The sequence below is a fragment of the Xyrauchen texanus genome, chromosome 8 (genome assembly GCF_025860055.1).
Source record: "Xyrauchen texanus isolate HMW12.3.18 chromosome 8, RBS_HiC_50CHRs, whole genome shotgun sequence".
NCBI classification, from domain to species: Eukaryota; Metazoa; Chordata; class Actinopteri; order Cypriniformes; family Catostomidae; genus Xyrauchen; species Xyrauchen texanus.
The window spans coordinates 27,294,831-27,311,097 of NC_068283.1; the positions used below are offsets into that span (position 1 = coordinate 27,294,831).

General features: G+C 38.0%; 1 protein-coding gene across 2 annotated transcripts in view; it reads left to right on the plus strand.

The window, feature by feature from the left end:
• Nucleotides 1-6,109: 6,109 nt before the first annotated feature.
• The window catches only part of LOC127648385 (leucine-rich repeat-containing protein 4B-like), a 45,943-nt gene continuing 35,785 nt past the window's right edge, over nucleotides 6,110-16,267 (plus strand). The window contains exon 1 of one of the 2 annotated variants that reach the window (XM_052133049.1): nucleotides 6,110-6,234. The gene's annotated coding sequence lies outside the window, so the exon portion shown is untranslated. The remainder of the gene's footprint in view (nucleotides 6,235-16,267) is intronic. The other variant, XM_052133047.1, reaches the window with a different exon arrangement.

Genomic DNA, 16,267 nt, shown 5'->3' on the forward strand with positions numbered 1-16,267 from the left:
CAATTAGGCAAGGAGTAAAACCAGGCAGGGCGAAATGCCGAGCCGTGAAAGGTAAACTAAAATAAGTGCACGATGGGTATCTATCCTTTTCCTGGTATTCTTCTCACATTTCTGTTTATTTCTGCTTTCCTACACTATTTTATTATGGATGTCCTAAGAGTGGGGTCCCTAAATGTAAATGGTCTTAGGGCGAGTAATAAATGGTCATTGTTAAAAGAATGCATAAAGCTAAAAGAAATTAATGTGATGTTTCTACAAGAAACACACAGTGATATAAACAATGAAGTAGATTGGGGTTTGTGGTCTGATGGTCAGTGTGCCTTAGTCATGGGACAAATTTAAGTGCAGGGGTGGCAATATTGTTTTCTCCCGAATTAAATGTAAATATTTTATCTATTAATGAATTGGAAAAGGGGCGACTTCTTCTAATTAAAGCTAAAATAAAAGATTTGTGTTTTGTCTTTGTTAATGTTAGGGGTATAACAGTTGTGACCCGGACCAGATATGGAGAAAGAAGACCAGGAGTCGAGAAGTTCAATTAAAGAATCAAAAATTTACTGAAGTATAGTCTGCAGTGAAATTGGTAGAGCCAGCGGCAAAGTCTCACGAGGAGATCGAAAGCCAACTCGTACCTTACACAAAATCTTACATCAATTATACCATTTGCAAGGACGTACATTCCATTATTTTACTCCTGATTGGCTAAAAGACCATAAAGTCACAACATATAGACAGCTATGCGGCCTATCAACATTAATCAGCGCACTTGTCGTTCCGAGCCCGAGATTTACATCTGAAGTGACCTCGCAGATGGTCGCGGGGCGTCTTCGGGTCGGCCTGGTGTGCATCCCTGGGTTCAAAACCTGGGTAGAAGGTCAGACGCACACACAAAACACTGACGAACGACAGTTCTTCTCTGGGCACAAGAGAGCCAGAGCACCACGTTATCAGGCCATGTAAACCAAAACAGAGAGATAAAATATTCACTCCTCGGGCAGAGGAGAGGGGTAGAAATAACATACATTTCTTCCCTAAAGAAATAATAAGAGAAAATCACACTTCTACTATTCAGGTATTATTACATAGGACTTTAAACCATATAATTAGTCATGGAAAGGTAACAATCAAACACAGAATACATCTGGAACCTATGTTTAACACATTCTCAGGGGCTGGCGAGCATCACAGATAAGCTTATCCCCAAAAGACCTTCAGCCTACGTGCAGGACAGAGAGAAAGACTCTGGAATGTTCCTAAAAGAGACTAGTTAGCATTCAACACACATATGATTCAAAGTATATTTCAGTTATGCATAAGAAAATAGAATTGATTATGTGATCATGCATATAGTTAATTCATCACTTTATTAAAGAAGTTAAGCAACAGAATACAGATAGATATTGATATAAAAGGATATATATGTATTGATATATCTGAAGAGACAAGGGATTTTGACCCTCACCCTTCATTAATATCTATGCACCAAATATGGGACAGAATTAAGCTTTTTGAGATGCTAAAAAATACTCTTGTTTCTCTTTCACAAGAAGATTTTTTTTAATTATAGGTGGAGATTTTAATTGCACCCTTGATTTTGTTATTGATAGGATTGGAGAAGAACCACATCCTTCTTCGGCTAAAGTTTTGAAAGCAATAATCACTCAGTTAGGGCTAGTAGATGTGTGGAGTGAAAAAAATAAAAACGTGAGACAATATAGTTGGATTAAAGTGGCAGTAGGTAGAGTCAGTGCGGCACGTCTGGATAGATTTTATTTACATAATAATCAGTGTAATAGAGTGATGGGTGCATTTATCACACCCTGTGTTATCTCTGATTATCAGCTCATTTTAGTGAATGTTGTTTTATCAGAAACAAAACCACAATTCTTTTATTGGCGGTTTGATATTAAATTAATTCAAAATGTAAATTTTTATGAGAATTTTAAAATGTTTTGGAATTGTTGGGTTGAAGGAAAAAATGATTATGAAAATCTGCTTCAGTGGTGGGAAATAGGGAAAACACAGATCAAGCTTTTCTGTCAACAATTTATGGCACATACTTCCTGTCAAATTAAATATAAAATGGCAGAATTGGAGAAAGATATTTTAAAAATTCAAAATATTTTAATTGATCAAAACGATGTAAATTTACAAGATGATCTTAGACAGAAGAGACAAGAGTTAAGTCATATGTTAAATGAAAAGGTAAAAAGAGCTCTTGTAAAATCACATTTTGTTTCTTTACATGAAATGGATGCCCCCACGAAATTCTTTTTTAATTTGAATAAGAAGTGTGTTCATACAAACTATATGCATGCATTATGCACACCTGATGGGAATGTTACTTCAGATCCTTTGGAAATGAGGAGACTTGCTGTTGATTTCTATGTGGACTTATATGCTAAAGAGTGCACAGGAAACTTTGTCGCAGATGAACTTTTTAACAACTTGCCTGTGCTGGATGAAGAAAATGTAACGAACTTAGACTCTGATTTGACATTTGAGGAAGTTACAAAAGCAGTGAATCAACTTTCATCTGGTTGTGCACCAGGAATCGATGGATTACCAGCAGAATTTTATAAAACTTTTTGGGGAATAATCGGAAAAGACTTTTTTAAAGTTGTACAAGAAAGCTATAAAGCTGAGGTTCTACCAAAAAGTTGTCAACGAGCAGTGCTGTCTTTGATCCCAAAGAAGGGAGATCTTTGTCTGCTAAAAAACTGGAGACCAGTAGCGGTCTTATGTTCCGGTTATAAAATATTGTCAAAGTGTTTGGCAAACAGATTAAAGGTGTTCTTGATGTATTAGTACAAAAAGACCAAACATATTGTATACCAAAAATGTCTATTTATGATAATTTGTTTTTAATGAGAGATATCATGTATTATGCTGGAATATATAATGTTGATTTTGGTCTGCTTTCTCTGGATCAGGAGAAAGCTTTTGATCGTGTAGATCATCACTATCTTTTTAAGGTTCTTAAGTGTTATGGGTTTGGAGAACATTTTTTATCATGGATAAGAATATTATATACTGATGCTGTAAGCATGGTTAAAATAGGAGGAGGTTTGAGTGTACCAATTCAAATGAAAAGAGGGATAAGGCAAGGGTGCCCTATGTCGGGTCAGTTATATACCTTGGCAATAGAGCCTCTACTTTGTTTATTAAGAAGTAAATTGACGGGTATTCTAGTAAGTAATAAGCCAGAAGCTGAAGCTATTAAACTTTCCGCTTATGCAGATGATATAACTGTTATGGTTAGGAATACGCATGATGTTCAAGTTATAAAGGAAGCTCTTAATATTTATGAAGGAGCATCATCAGCCAAACTTAATTGGCAAAAAACAGAAGCGTTATGGTGTGGTTCTGAAGGAATGGACGTAGCATGTGCTTTGCTGCAAAAAAACAGAAGAATGGGGTTGGATAAGCATTGGTTTGTCATGTCCTTTAATGGACTAGCATTGGAAGGATTGGCTGGTTTTTACCAGAGTGTATTGCAAGCTTTATCTTTTTCAAGAGAAGGGGAAGGATCCAATCAGTGGGTATATGAAGAGCCTTTGTTCTTCAATCCACTTATCTCTGTTGAGTTGCTGAGCTCTGCCACTGTAAAGTCGGCAATGTTGAAAGCAGGAGTCTCCAAAATATGCCATCTACGCAGGGGACTGTGCTGGATATCTGTAGAGGAATTGGCACAAAAAGTGGGCTTCAGGTCTGAACGTTTTATCAAGAGGATGTTGGATGATCTTGAGGAGGCCCTCCCTGTTCCTATAAGGGATTTTATGAAAGTTTCTCCTGCGGTGAACTGTGATGCCAGAGATAATGCCCATTTTCCTGAACTGCATGTTTCCATAAAAAAAGAAGACTGGCAGGAGGATGGCAGCAAGTTGCTTTCCATGGATATACCAGAACTAAATATCTTGAGTATTTTGAGCAGACAAACACTTTACAGAGCTTGTGTAAAAACCATAAATTTCCAACATCTTAAGGATGTAAGAGACACTAAATGGACTATGGTGTTTGAATCAGGCTCTTCCCCGAAAGGTAGCTGGTGGTCCCTGTACAAAAGACCCATTGAAAAGAGGGTGGGTGATCTTCAGTGGAGAATTGTGAATGGGATTTTAGCTACAAACAGACACAAAGCAATCCTTAATGACTCAGATGATGAGGGTTGTCCTTTCTGCGGGGTGTCTGAAACGGTTTTTCATCTTTTTATTGAGTGTCCACGTTTAGATCAAATTTTGGGTTTAATGGAAAGCTGGAGTATGCAGCTTTTGGGAAAGTTCAATCAAGAATCGTTTATTTTTGGTCCCAAATATTCAACAAAATCTAAATCCAAAGTGGTTTTTTTAAACTTCTTGTTTGGTGCAGCAAAGTTGGCTATTTGGTGCACAAGAAGAAATAAAGTAGAAGGGAGGGAAACTGTGGACACTGTTTTGATGATGAGAGGTTTTATAAAGAAGAGACTAACGATGGAGTTTGCATATTTTAGCCTCATTAATGATGTTAATTCTTTTTTTCATGTGTGGGGAGTTGATGGTTTTATATGTGAAACTGATGATCAGGGAGGATTTGTATTTAATTTATGAGGTTTTTTGTATTTATTTATATATTTTTTTGTTTTTGTTTTTCTTTTCCCTTTGTTTTGTGGTAAATATAAACACATGGATGTTTTAATGGTTTTTTTTTTTTTTTAAATATAGGTCACTTATGTTTATATTGATCAATTAAAGAAGACCTAAAAAGTAAAAAAAAAAGTCTCTCTCTCTCTCTCTCTTCCATCGAGTGCATTGATTGGGATGTCCTGCGTGTTTTGATGTGACGTGAATTAAATACAATCCTAGGGGCCATCCAGACCCAAAGTTAGCTGATGTTTACATAGAAAAGGCCGGTGGAAAAACATGTTCAGTATGAACTGCCCTTTACTGGCATCCACCTGTGCCATTGATCACCAGCTTCTCTCTTTGCAGTATGCTTACTCACATTTTATTGTCTCTTATTGCAGTCGTCTGACCCAAACCTTTGCTCAAAAACTATATTGTGCTGTCTTGTAACTTTTAGTTAATCCAACTGTGTAGTTAAAAGGACAGTTCACCCAAAATAGAAAATTGTCTGTGCGTGAGTGACTTTCTTTCTTCTGCTAAACACAAACAAAGGTTTTTAGAAGAATATTAAGCTCTGTAGGTCCATTCAATGCAAGTGAGTGGTGGCCAGATTTTTGAAGGTCCATAAAACACATATAGGGCAACATAAAATTAAGTCTGAAGACTCCATTGGTTAAATCCTAGTCTTCTGAAGCGATTTGATAGATGTGGGTGAAAAACAGATAAATATTTATGTCCCTTTTTTTTTTTTTACTATAAATTCTCCTCTCTGCCCAGTAGGCAGCGATATGCATGGACAATGCAAATTGCCAAAAACAAGAAAAGAATGTCTTGCACATTCTTTTCTTGTTTTTGGCAATTTGCATTGTCCATGCATATCGCCGAAAGTGATATGCATGGACAGTGGAGATTTATAGTAAAAAATGACTTATTTATAAATATGTTTCTCATCCACACTTATCATATTGCTCCTTAAGACATGGATTTAGCCATTAGATTCTTATGGCTTGCTTCTATGCTGCCTTTATGTGCTTTTTGGAGCTTCAAAGTTCTGGCCACCATTCACTTGCATTGTATGGATCAACAGAGCTGAATTATTCTTCTAAAAATACTTGTTTGTGTTCTGCTGAAGAAAGAGTCTTGCACATCTGGGATGGGTGAATAAATGATGAGAAAATATTCATTTTTGGGTGAACTATTCCTTTAATGATTGTGGCCTGGACTATACTGATAATAATTTGCACTTGATTTTACACATTTGTCTGTTGCGATTTAAATGTTATTTTAGTCTGTCTCTGTTCTGTGAGGCAGTGGTTCAGGCCAATAATATTAAGGGCCATCAAACGGGTTTTCTCTAGGCTTAAGAATGTTATACGTCGTAAGACGTACTCTGGTAAAGTTAGCTGTTATCTTCTCGTCCTGCGTGTATTTTTCCATCCGACCGCCAATACTCACAGGCAGACAGTGTTGTGCTTCGAGCTCTACGAAAGGGTGAAACAAATTGAGAGTGAGAGAGAGAGAGAGAGAGAGAGAGAGAGAGAGAGAGAGAGAGCGACAGGAGAGGAGACATCGACTCCGTACCAGAGCTTCTGAGGAATATATTTAGACAAAAAACAAAGAAACAAGGCAAAAGGTAAGGCGTAATGTATATAAAAATGCTACTTGGGGACTATATTATTTTGTACTTGTTTTGTCATTCTGTTGTTCCGTAGTCCAGGAAATGTCTGCATAAATAGCTCTCGCGAACAACAAGGTTCAGTTAGATTAATTTCATGCTTTTAACGATTTGCCAGTTATATCCACGACTACATTAACGAAAATCTGGTTTTAATGTGTATACGACAACATTAGAATTAATGCGGCAGAATGTGTGTGCCAGTGTGTATGTGTCCAGTTGCGCGCGCGCTGTGTGTGTGTGTGTATCTATGTGTGTGTGTTCGGGCGTACGCGTGGTGGCGCACATCGATGTGAACTAATTAATTTGTGCTGTCGAGACACCTTTTCACCAATATAGTGACCTAGAGCCATAAATTATGGATGCATTTAGGATATAAGATTGTTTGTTTTTACAAGATGATGAAGGGGAGGTTGTTCGTTTTAAGGTGATTCTTTGCTTTTATAAGATTATTAAAAAATATACCATAAGAGCCATTTCTAAGTATGTGCTAGTTATTGTTATTACGTCGGTAGTCATTTTAGACTACAATTGTTATAACACGTAAAAATCGGCCCATAATACCTATTTGCCTGTGTGTAAAGGGAAGGATGCTCACCAATGCGCATTTTCGTAGTTTACTTGTTACGGGGTTTCTTGGTTTACAAATAGGCTAACATATGTGGCAACGAACATCATGTTTTAAATCTGTTGCCTTCAGACAGCAACTCTGACTTTGGATTTTCAGGAAATTATTTAGTGTTTTCACTTTAAAAGGCGCTCTAACCCAGATGTATGGGTATAAATTCAAAGACACAGCGTGACCTGTTGTGAATCACTAAAGCACGCGGTGGTTTTGCTGCGAACCCCAGCGCTCGCGAACAAGGACAAATATGTTAAGTCCAATTATTGAAGATTTACTGCTGCTAAATGTGACTCAATAAGACGAAAGTTTTCAAAACTGATGTTTGACTTGATATTTCAGCTGAGAGAGAATGAGAACACTCTGATAGAGCGCGTGTGGCATGAGTGATGACTTGGGCATCTGTTGCTGAATGAAGAGGGTGCATACGGGGCACTGCTTGCTAATGCTACATCCCATTTAAGAATTGTATGTATGTGCTCTACCATAGGCTTTTATCAACGTTTGATAAATGAACTATCAATGTTGGCTTCTTTTTTTTTTTTTTTTTTGTGTAGCTATGTCCGATTTTCAGCCTATCGTTTCTTATTCATGTCAGAATTAAGACTGGTTGATTTGTTTGTTAAGTTGGAAGTTTATTGCCAAAATAGTATGTGGCTCTGATGGTCTGTCAGTGAATGTGGATACTGAGCTATGCCTTATGAAGGAGAATGACTGAGGCTTTTTACAGGGACTTCGGGCTTCACCTCAGTGCATATTAAGTGAGAAGATGCTTTTAATATCACTTATGTTCCCTTGGCAACATAAGCCATGAAACATCACATAAATAAATTGAGTTGAACACAGCTTTGAGAGAGACATGTCACACATTGCAAGCCAGGTGTCGCTTGGCCAAAATGACTGTAATCAGAATGATTGCAGATGTTTGTTTGTAAACAATTGTCTTACACCTGGTCAAGAACTAGAGCATTTAAATTGCATTTTCAGTTCTTGTAGCTGCTCTGAGCTGGTTTGGTTTAGTGCAGTAACACCTACAGTATACTGCTGATAAAAAGCTGAGCTATTGGCCCTGCAGTATTTAACTCAGGAGTTACCCAGGGTTGTATCAATAAAAACCATCCACGATGTTAGAATTAAAGCATGTTAATACATTTCTAATGCTCATTGAATGGCTTGGTGTGAGCCATTTGTCTCTGCAGATTGTCCAGTGGATTTATTTAAACATAGCTGTGTTAAATTTAAAGGTGACATAGATTTTTATGAATAATAACAATGTTCATGCCTTCATTTGTGTCTCATTCCTCTCTCTTACTCTGACAACCTGTGCAATATATTGCATGTGAAATTATAACTGATACATGATACCTAATGTTGTTTATTTTATTTACATCTTGCTAAAATACCCTTTTTTATATTTCATGTGAAGTGTGTATGCACAGGTTAACCTTTGATGCTTCACCTCACATTTGTGTTTCATGTAGGCCTATCCTTTTTTTTCTTCTTCTTCTTTTTTTTTTTTTTTTTTTTTTAGATGTATGAAGGGGCTTTTAACTTCACTGGGTCAAAAGGTAACAAATATTACTGGGATTAGAATATGTGCATGCAGAGAGCAATGAGTTGCATATGTTGCATGTTAAAGACTGAAATTGCTTGATCAATGCAGTTTTTGAGCGGGACATATTGAAGGGCTTCTCCTATGTTTTAAATAGCCAGTAGGTTTTAGGCAAAGCATCACAGTCATGAGTCATCATTATTTAATAGGGAGAACCTGGACTTGTCCCGATGGGTAGGCCGCGATAAGTTGAAATGGGCCGCTACGTTATGCAGAACGGGCCACAAAACGGCGCCGTGATATATGCAGCAAAGGACAGCTTTTGGGGCAGTTTCTATGTTAAATCCCCAGCCCGATTTCTCTTCCCAGTCTGCCCCGATTACTAGTCAAAGGCAGGTGTGTGGAGGGAGGGGCAATTTTATTCTATAGAGCATTATATTTTGTGGTCCAATTTATGTAAGTTTTGTCAACTTTTTTACTTATAGGAGTTTACACTAAAAGCTAGAGTTGGGGTACTCGAGTTTGTACTTGGACTCGAGTCCGAGTCACGAGTCCAATTTTAATGGACTTGAACTTGTCACGGTCTAGTATGCAGTTATACTCGGACTGGACTTGAGCCTTTGGGACTCGGGATATTTTCTGATATCTTCAAATATTGATGTTGAGTTTACGGTTTCAATTTTAATTCAGATTCATGAACAGATTTAATCGCACTCGAATAGGACTCTGCTTGTTATGGGCACAGACTTGACTCGAAGTGTTGATTGACTCGAACCAACACTATTAAAAGCCACAAAGCTCCAATTTTGGGGTCTTGAAGTTTTTGTCTTGCTACTTGACCATCTATTCAAAATGATCATATGTTGCTACTAAATGTTCAGTACCCTGAAATCAACCTTATTCTAACGAGTTACTGACAAGTGGCATCTCCCATTAGACATCTTTGCATCAATTCAGATGTGTTTGCCTTTTCCTGTGGTGCTACTGACAGCAATGTGAACAACCTAAGAGTCACGGGTTCTGGTCCCATGGAAACCAGGAAGTAAATTCATTCACATGGTCATCGATGAGTGTGACTCGGAGGTTGCATTTTCTTTCTAAGATTACATATTGACTCCACTGATGGTTAGGTTTAGGGTTGGGGTTTGGGTGTATGATTAATAAAAAATATGCCTTCCTGTTAACTCTGTACATAATTTAAAAAAACTTGCTTTACAACTCACTTTTAGCGCCACTCTGTGGACATTTCACCCAGAAACTGTTAAACATATGTTTAACAACACTTCCAGCTTTGGCCTGTAGGGGGCAGTGGTTTGAATTTTGGTAAGCACAGACCGGTTTCAGCAGCAGAAATTTTGACATACTGTCACCAGTATGCTCTATTAGAGGACTAAACTGCTTGAACACCAGTGTTTGAGGTACATTTGAATATAAAAAAAGTAACTTAGTGTAAAACATTTAGATCACATTGTGCTTATTTAGAGCACATTAGATATTTTAGATTGCACAAATAAATAAAAATAAATAGTCTGCACTTACCGCTAGCTATAAAGTCTATGTGCGCAGCTCTTTTCTGTATGGTATTAGCGTAAGTGTTCTAAGAGCACATGTGGGCCTCATGATACAGTGTTCTCAGTGGTTTCAGAGCGGTTCAGTTCTCACTTCACAATTCCACGATGTGCTGTAAGTTCAGTTCTGTTTGCTTAAATGCACTGATTGTAGATACTCTTTAAATGCACTTTTAGGTCATTTTAAATACATCTGGCCACTACAAGTTAATATACAAACCCTATGGCTATGGCTCTTTTTAAGAGGACTTAAGTGTGATCCCTTTAAGAGTAGCCAAAGTCTTTTTATTGCCAATTTAGCATGGGCAAAACTTTACCTAATGTAGATCAAAGGGAATCACAAGGCTACTAGTTTTTTGTTTTTGTTTATCATAGCAGTTTAAATTGAAATCATAAAATTTTTCTCAAAAAAAGCTAAATAATTTTTTGTCCAAATCTTGCAGACCTATTTATAAAGCAGATTCATCCTATAGCATCTGTGCATTCAATAAGATGATAAGATGTGCAGATTGGCGGTCTCAGACGCGGCAACTGATATTCGTCCTCCACCACCTTTGATTGAGGCGAGTCACTACGCCACCACAAGAACTTTGAGCACATTGGGAATTGGGCATTCTAAATTGGGGAGAAAAGAAAGAAAAATCAATGATGAATATGTACAGTATTTCCTTAATTGAACTGAAGAGCTCTTTAATTATTAGTGTTATAAATCAGTTTTGTTTACTTATAGACAATGACAAGCAAAAATACACACACAATTAGACACAAGGGACAAGGGTTAAACACACCTGCACAACTGTCTCTTAGCAAGAAATTTAGATGACTCACAGAAATGATTACACACACACACACACACACACACACACACACACACACACACACACACACACACACACACACACACACACACACACACACACTCACTCTCCCCACTGGACTAAATTGCCTCATAGGCTTCATCTTGTACATCATTTCTCAGCCTCATGTGCCAGGTGATGCATCACTCCCAGTCACTTTTTATGGCAAAACCTCTGCACAGAAAAAGTCTGCTTTTAAAACTCGGATGAAGAACAGTAACTGAGGGGGCGTGGGAGGGTTTTGTAACTTGTTGGAGGATGTTATCCATCAGTCTCTGTTGCTTTTGTGTCATGGGATCTAGAGCAAAGTTCTGGCTGATGACATGCAGAGAAATTTTGCAGAGGAATACTGCTGATTGGTAGCAACAGTCAAACTCTGGTCAAACATACTCAGGTTTATAAAGCAGGCATTATAAGAGTGAGTATTGGAGGGTAACATGCTTTTATTGACTGTAGGAGCTGTGCACACTTAAAATGATGAACTGACAAAGCCAAAAAGATCAGCCCATGTTGAATAGTTTTATCTAACGTAATTTGTAAGACAGTACATTGCACGATTATCCCCCTTGAGATAAAAGCACAGACACCACTTGCAGTGTGCTGACCTTACTTGTAGTCTCCATCCAAGGCCATATAACACCATGTGAAAGCAAGTTTAATGCATCTTGCAACGTGTTACATCTACTGGCTGACTGAGTTATGACACTGTGCAAAGTTATAAAACTGTAATGAAGAAGTCTGAAGGGATGTCTAGGGACAACAGTTATACCATCATAGCAAGTGCAAGACACCAATGGATTTCCAGTTGGCAAACTGTCTCATTTTAATGCACCGCACATAAAATATAAACCCCTGCCCTAATTTTAGTTGAGGGAGAAAGATTACCCTTTTTTACGTTTATGCTTTTATGTTGTTTCTTTGCTGGATCTCATGAAGGCCATCTGCAGCCTTCATAGACCTTAGTCAGGGTAGAGGCCATATTAAATTTTTTGCAATTGAAAATGAGGCTGTGATGTATATACACACAGTCGATTCAGTAGGTTGTACTGTCTAAATGTTCTCACAACAGTTATCACAACCCATGGTTTATGGGTTTTTTTCCCCCCTGGAATTATCTTGGCATGACATCTTTCTTAATGCTTCGTCAGCTGAATTAAACAGTCAACAATTGACCCTTCACTAAACGACGCCCAAAACATTGATTGACCACTCACAGTTTGGCAATGGTTAATAAATTAGGGCACCTTATACAAGCTCTCAGGGTTTCTCAATGGACCCTATTCAGAGTAGCGGCATTTTTGACGGATTGAAAAGGAGGCTGTGAGGGATAGACTTTAGTGGGTTGTACTGTTGTTTTGGATAGTTCCTCTGACCAAATATTGGAAAAAACTTCTTTCTAAAAATTTCAGTAGATAATTCTCTGCGGGAAATGCTGCCCCTCCAGACGTTCTGTCAGCCAGTGGTCCACCCCGCCTCCTGCGACCTGGGGGAAGGACGAGGGGAGGCTTGGGGAGAGGGTGATCAGAGACACACAGAGAGAGAGAGAGAGAGAGAGAGAGAGAGAGAGAGAGAAAACATGCTCAGCAGCTTACGGACATGCTGTTGCCCAGTCTTCAACAGCTCCTCCGCCATCTGGCATCCTCCCCTGGAGGATGGCAGCGGCAAGGACTCCACGACAGCGCATCCCTCCGCCCTACCTTTTTCGGGTTTCGGCACCACTGTAACAGGTAATGGATGGGAAGGGAGGAGGCTGGAACCGGCTGAACAGTCAACATAAAGTTTTAAAATCAAACTCAACTCAAAACCAACATAAACAAACATGTAGCTTGCGTCTCTTTCTCTCTCGAATCGCCATTTCCGGCTGCCCCTTATCTCGCTCTCCTGCTGATCAGCTGATTCAGTACCGGCCATGCTCCATCACGGCATGCCACGCCCTCCTCCACATCCCAGAACTTTTTACAGATTTATACAATGCATGCCATTGAAGAGACTGTAAGTCTATCTCTCTGCCTTCTTTTCTGAAATGTTTTTCATTTTGATTCGTTCTGAGCAGAATTGATTAATTCTGGCGTTCCGCTGCTTACTTTTCATTTGGTAACTGTTTGGAACAAAATTAAAGAGCAGTTAATTATGTTTTTTTTTTTTTAATGGCAGTGCTCTATGCTAAAGTTGGATTGTTGTGTTGTGGGTTGCTAAAGGTGGGTGTTTACAAGAAAACAAAAGGGACTTGGTCTGGAAAAACTTAGGGACTTGCCTCAAACAAAATGAGTGAAAATAAGCAATTAAATTGTTTCCCATGTGGGGTGAATTATAAGCATATACTGTAAATCATAACAAGCAAAGTATACAATAGTTTATATAAAATAACATCTTTTCAATAAGTGTATTCTTAATATAAAATACATACAAGCTCAAATCTCTCTGTCCTGCATGCATGCACACACTGCTTGCAAGTGTTTGAACTAAATGCCATTTAATGCATGCTTAATTTTTTTATTATTATTATTTAATAATTATTTTATGATCTTATTTTAAAAAAAAAAATTATTACAGATCTTCTTCTCGTTCAGTACCCGGTAACACTCTGTATTAATGCATCATATCTAACATAAAAACTTAGTGAAGACTTGGAAACAACTGAGAAATTAACTTTTTACCTCAATATTTTTCGTTAATCTGGATTAACCATGCATGTATACATAGTGATTATATTTATTTGTCTAAAAGGTCTTTAGCATGTCACAGAAGGCTACATCCACAATGTGCATTAAGGCAAACAAATGTGTGATGCAGCAGTTTCCTTCAGAATCAAAGCACATGCTTTTATTAATGTTCTACTAAAATGACATTTTAGGGCAAAAGGAAGGAATGTAATTGCTGAAGATTTACTGTGATAAACCATGTAGACTTTGGTTTCATGAAAAAAAAATATTTGCACCAAATTATCTAACATTTAAAAATAAAGTTTTCACTCCAGAACAATCGAAAGGGACTATGTTCCTGTTTTGGTTACATTCTGCAAACAAATCTTTCATTTTTGGTTTTCATTTTCTTAGAATATTTTCAGTCCCTGGTTTTCATTCCCATTAAAAATCTAAACACCGCTACTGTGAATAAGGTCTGTATCCTCAAATGGTGAGTGTTGGGAACTTGCAATTATAACACAAAATACCTCAAAATGTTCAAGGATGAAATAAAATGATTCCCATTTTCTCAAACCAAAAAGTGATTAGGAAAGATACAGACTGTTTTTAAAACAGTATTGTAGGCCGAATTACCAGCTGAACCTGTTAAAATTATGTCTGCTCCAAGGTAAATTAGCTGTAGTTAACATTTTCACTTATTTATAAATCCTGACTAGACAATTTAATGTTAGCATTTTAACTAATGCTAACTCATACATAACTTTTCATACAGTAGACATTTCTGTCTGCTTCGGTCTAAAAAGTGAGGATGCCCAACAAAAAAGAAAAACAACAACTTTACTTTATTAATAATTCCATTGCTACCTTTAAGTGTTGCAGTAAACATGACACGTTGATGACATCTTCTGGCTTTGTGCTGGCATGTTTGATATGCAGTCTGCAGGGTTTTTCTTCTTCCCTTTTTTCACTTTAATTTAAGAATTTCATTCAACAAACATGGTAGATAAAAATGCTTTGCAATGTCTCTCTTCATTCCAGCCCATGAAGTATAATATTAATTCAGTTTATGATCATATTTTCCTAAAATCTTAATGTCAACACAATCTCCAAATCATTCTTATGGGAAGTGTTGCAATAAACTGTACATGTATCCCTCACAGCCTCGTTTTCATTCCCAAAAATATAATGCTGTCTAGGTTTATAAAAGAACTGAAGAGATGGCTAGACACAGCTGCTGAATTGACCAGTACCTAACTTAGCAGAGCTGAGGACACTCTCATCGTTTAAAACCTTGTACATCTGATCCAAGGCATCACCACTGACATAATTGCCTTGTGTAAATCATCACGTCACCTTGTGCGCACAGGCACAGGGTAGAAGAGTCACAGCGAGTGGTCTGCATACTCTGGAGTGGTTTCAAAACCAATAAATGAGGTGGATTGAGCCATGCAAGCACTGACCCAACTATAGTGCTGATGCTGGCCTCCCTCTCTCTCCCTGCAGTTGCTTTGATTGAGTTCCCCAATCCAGGCCTATGTGCTGGTCCTTCAAGGGAACAATGAAGACTGTCAGACCTTTAATTATTGAATAATTGTCAGTAAGAAATGGCAGTGATTAGTGATATAAAATGAATACCGTAATCCAGCCCTGAAGTAACACAATTGGAAACAGTGGAAGTGTTTCCCATGGCAGAAAATGTTTATGGTGCTAGAGTATCCCATGGCGATGTCTGGAAACCCACTGGAGCAATGAAAGGCACTCATGTGGAGGTAAAAGGCGCAGGGGATGGAGGGCCTCGGGCAAGGGGTCTGTCATGTGTGAGGGGAGTAGATTGAGGAGTTGGGAAAAATCTTGATCATGTGTAAGTAAAGATGGACAATAGGCATGGGTAGCCAGTGCCAAATTGAGTAAATTGTAGTAAATTCTCGCAAGGGATTATTAATGAGTCTATGTGGATTTGAGGGTAATATGTAGCCATGTGTTAATAAGGCAGCCCATGTGTTCAGATTATGTGTCGATTAGCGGCTTTAGCATGACTTCATTCATGGAAGTAAATTTAGCTGGTATTGACTTAATTCTAGAGGTAGTTCCATAATGAACTTGTTTATATGTGCACCAGTATGCTGATAACTACTGTACCAAAATCTGTTTATTACAAAAATCTGACAACACAAGAAAAACGTGTTTATGTGTGATTTGAAATCATCAGATTATTTTCTACGTTTGATGCCAAAACATAAACAGCCATTTGCATAACCCATTGGATAAGCAGTTAAGAATGCCGGTAAAGGTGTTGCTGGTAAAATCGTGGTCATGGCAAAAATCTAGGTCAATTTTGAGTACATGTCGAGTTTAGGGTCACACATACTTTTAGAATGTATTTCTGTCATTGTTCTTTAAAATAAGTTGAGTCATGACAGATGCTGGCCTGTGAGTTTTGTATGGGTATTTGACATAAGCATGGTATGCTAGAATATGCTTTCTGAAAGATGTACTGTGCACAATGTGTTTGTAGTGACTGCAGCCATGCCGAGATGTGTCCATGTGTGACTAATGCTAACTGCAAGTGATGGCGCTATGTTTAGCCCATCATGTTTGACTCAAAACACAAAGAACTGTGCATCTGGAAGCGTTTGAGCCATGATCCTAACTCATCATGGCAAAAGCACTAGGCCAATGTAAGTCAACCCAAGATTCAGCCGTGTGTTCGTAAGTCATTTATTGCAAGGGAAGCACTCCTGTGAAAC